This window comes from Grammomys surdaster, unplaced genomic scaffold, assembly GCF_004785775.1.
Source record: "Grammomys surdaster isolate TR1022 unplaced genomic scaffold, NIH_TR_1.0 200, whole genome shotgun sequence".
Lineage (NCBI taxonomy): Eukaryota > Metazoa > Chordata > Mammalia > Rodentia > Muridae > Grammomys > Grammomys surdaster.
This window is the reverse complement of record NW_021604645.1, coordinates 1,672,606-1,676,692: the sequence shown is the minus strand read 5'-3', so window position 1 is coordinate 1,676,692 and position 4,087 is coordinate 1,672,606. Positions and strand designations below refer to the sequence as shown.

General features: G+C 47.9%; 1 non-coding gene across 1 annotated transcript; it reads left to right on the top strand.

Annotated features, from left to right (window-relative positions):
• Window positions 1–362: 362 nt before the first annotated feature.
• On the top strand, window positions 363–503 carry LOC114623664. Its single transcript, XR_003711807.1, has one exon. It is a non-coding gene; the product is annotated as a small nucleolar RNA SNORA48 (small nucleolar RNA).
• Window positions 504–4,087: the final 3,584 nt, after the last annotated feature.

Sequence of the window (4,087 nt, the reverse complement as noted above, 5' to 3'; positions counted from 1 at the left end):
TTGCACACAGTGATCAATTTGAAAATTTTGTTTGGGAACTTTGTCCAATGAACCTTTCAGTAGGAACCCCATCCTTTCTGATTATTCATTGACTCAAAATGACCTTATTACTCTGGAATAATTCACATTTACTAATGTATTGCTTTTATGCTGATTTAAACATTTGTTTTCTCTTCCACTGCAAAAATATAACACACAAAACACATTTACACTGAAGGGGAATCAACAACAAATCACCCATAACCTTACTACCTAAAGATAACCCTTTGATGCATATTGTATATTCATTATTTTATCAAGTATACATTGAGTGATGATTTACTATCCCTTCAGTAAGCTTTAAAAGTATAATAGTACCCTCCTGTCAATGGGCAAAGAAACATCTTGTTTGTTGTTGGTGATGTTCTTATATCAGTCGAGGCAGAGCAGACGACAGTCCTTTGTTCATCCTAGCTTGATGCCTGGCTTGCTGGCCAAAGCTGTTTTCAGCCTAGGACATAGAAAAGTCAAATCAAATCAAATCAAGTCCAGGCAGCACAGTGCAGAAAGAGGAAGACAGAGACCTGCCCCATCCCATGCCATGCCACTCGATGTGGGTGGGGAGAAGACACCCACAGATCTTCTCTCTACCTCACAGCACAGGTAGACCACAGGCACACAGAACCCTGTCTACCACCACACAGCTCAGCGAGGGAGTAGGAAGACATACAGAGACCTGCGGGCTTCCTTACCACCCATAGACTTGCCTGCCCTCTGAGCACAGCACAGGCACACTGTAAATAGAGCGTTTGCCATCATGCTATACATCTTTCACTGGGGATGGCCGCCGTGGGGGTCTTTGAGCTACGTGGCCAGCCTGCAGTGGGAGCTACCATAATGTGCAGGTGGACAGATATTAGAGAAAGGGTAATAGAACACCTTGAGCTTTCTGAACAGAGATGGAACTGGAGACTCTCAGATGGAATTGGAGAGGAGTAACCTGTTGTGAGTGGCCAACCCCACTGTCTGGAGCCATAGTGAGGTCTTAGCCCGAGCTGTTGCTGTGGGCCATGTCTGGGTCCATGGCTACTTAGTAGCCATGGTCTCTGTCAAAGCCCACGGATCATATTAACACCAGAGAACATGAGGATATTCCTGGTCAGGGCAGTGACATAAGACTATGTGGATGTCCAGGGGCTGTGCAGAAGTGATTCTTCCCCCCAATGGCTGCAGTGCTCTGGAGAATTGGTCCCCTCACTGTTGGTAGCACTTGGGAGAGCGGCCCTGTACCTTGCGTAGGCAGTACAGTAGAGCTGGCCCTGGCGGTGAGGTGTGGGTAAGCCCGCCTCCAGGGCCTCCAGCATGTGAGAGAAAGAGAGCTGGCCCCACCACTCCTCTGCCATGAGGTGGCCTGGGCGAGGGGAGAAGCCCTGCCTCCTGCACCTCAACAAGTTAGGCAGTCAGAAGAGCTGACCCTGGGGTCAAGAGTGAGGGAGAGCTGGCTCCACCACTCCTCTGTTGTGAGGTGAAACGGGTGCAGGGTCATGTCCTTCTCCTCTCCCCACTTGCCACCTGGGATAGTTGGGAGAGTTGGCTCTGAGAGCAGGAGAGTTGGCTGTGTCTCCTCGCTGGCTGCAGTACTCAGGAGAGCAGGGCCTGAACCTTGCCTGGGCAACACAATGTATCTGGTCCCAATGGTAAAGGCATGGGTGAGCCTGCCCTGAGGGAGTGAGAGCAGGAGAGCTGGCACAGTCCGTCCCTTTCAGGCTGCAGCACTCGGGAGAGCAGGCCCCATACCTTGACTGGGCAGAACAGTGGAACTGGCTCTTGCAGGTGTGGGTGAAGGTGAGTAGGGCCCTGAGAACTTGAACGCAGGAGAGCTGGCCCTGCCTCCTGCTGACAGCAGCAGTGGGTGGCCTAGCTGGAGCAGTGCTGGAGAGACCGCCACAGTGGTGCAGATAAGAGACAGCCAGCTCACGGACCAGCTCAGCTACCACCCAGGGCAAGATCCAGGGCTCTGAGTTGGTCCACTTCAACATCGCTATCATCTGTGAACAGTTGGGGTGAGTGAAAGGGTCAGTCCTGCTCTTCCAAAGCCACAGGATCTCTGTGACACAGGGCAACAGCTGGATTACTGGGAGGAGTCTCGGTGAGGATTCAATATTGATGGTGTCACAGAAGCCAGAGATCCTGAACCAGACCAATGACTCATAGCAATGAACATTTGCAACTGAAGATGTGTGGACAGAGGGATAGACTGTGGGACACACTGTGACACACTATAACTTCTACGATAAGATGTTTTTCTATGCTTTGTGTGTGTGTGTGTATGTGTGTGTGTGTGTGTGTGTGTTATTTTGGCAGGAGAGGTTGTAAGAGGGAAGGCTGGATAAAGGGGGACAGGAAGATGAGTGAGACTGGGGTACATGATGTGAAACTCACCAAGAATCAATAAAAAGTTAAAAAATAAAAAATGGATACAAAAGTATAATAGTAAACAAAACAGTCTCCATGAAGCTTAGAATTTGATGAAGATTTTTCCATTATCACAAAATTAAGCACACAGCGCCAACATGTTTTAAATGCTGTGAATCAAAGATCCACTTCACCACAAGAACGTTTTAAGAAAGGCAACCAATCTGGGTCTGTACGTAAGGAAGACATTTCTGACAAAGCACTGCCACTAACCATCTGACTAAAGATTCTTCTGCTTTACTTAGGTAGAAATCATAGCAGGCAAAGGCCTTTAGGTGCTGGTTGCAGACAGCTTTCCTTTCAGTGTTTGGCAGCAGCAAGTGGTTGCTGGTTGGTGGACAGAAGTCACAGCAACTGGCATCCTCCAGTGTTACCATTTCTTTATAGGCCTTAGATATGGGATCAGAACTCGGCCTTCCAAGGGTTAAAGTCTAAATGCAGTCCTTGGGTGTGGTTACCTTTGGTCATTGTTAGAAGCTTGTGTTAGAACTCTAAACCTGGGACCTGAGCCCCTTGGGTCTGGAGACTAGATGAATATTTCTGAAACTCTTCTGGTAACCCCAGTCTTTAGTTTTCTCTTTGCTGGTTTCACTGGGTCTTTAGATCTTTAGCATCTGCTCTCTGTCCTCTGCTGCCTCGCCTCCCATTGCCTTTCTTTCTTACTTTTTTTCTGCTTTGGCTGCCTTTGAACTGCCTAGTTCCAGTCTTTAGCTGTTAGTCAATCGGCTGCCTTGTTGCTTTTACAGTGAGGCCTGGTAACTGCTCAGCTGTGGCTGCCACTGTTCTCATCCCTATGCTGTTCTGCTGCCTCTGCCATCTCTGCTGTTGCTGCTTCCATGTGGCCAGCTCAGCTTGCATTACTAAAAGTAAAATGAAATGACTGCTCTAGAGAAGCCACTATGGGACCTGATGTAGCCACGCCTGGAGTGGCAGCATAGGCAAGTACTTCCCAGCCAACTAACCCATTGGCTTATTTGTGTGAGCCTAAGAAGGATGCCTATATAGTCCTAGAAAGATGTTTCTTTGGCTATTTATTCAGGCCAATCCCAATCTTGCCATGTAGCATCAATTACAGCCTCGGGGTTGTGGACCAATGATAGCCTTATCTCTTAGTACTATTCACAATAGTTCCAGCTGCGATCATCTTCTAGTGTTCCAGAGGTCTGCTGCTGCCATAATGGTGGTCCAGGTGGCTAAGGCAGCCAGGGCTGCAGAGGGACAGTCCAACGGCTGCTCATTAGGCAGTTAAACTTCCCTTTCCAAAATGTCTTTGCTCATATACAGGAAAGTAAGCTTTAGAAAGCGTGCTTGCAGTGTAAACCTAAGGAACTTATCATAAAAGCTAGTGTCTATTTTAACAGTGCTAACAGTGCACAACACCTGCCCAGTGCCCCAGGGAGATGTGGGTTCCCTTTAACTGACTCAGGCATTTGGCTTGTAATATTAAAGATGATTAGGAAGGGTTCAGGTCGACCTTGGGAAAGACAGATTGGGAAAAGGAGGATGAGGAGGAAGGGAAGATTTTTTTTTCTAAGTAGAAGTGACAGAACATGATTGGAGGGGATATGGAGTGATTGAGGACAGGGGTGGCAAACTATGACCAGAGCATTTCTAGTTTTTGGAAATGAAACTT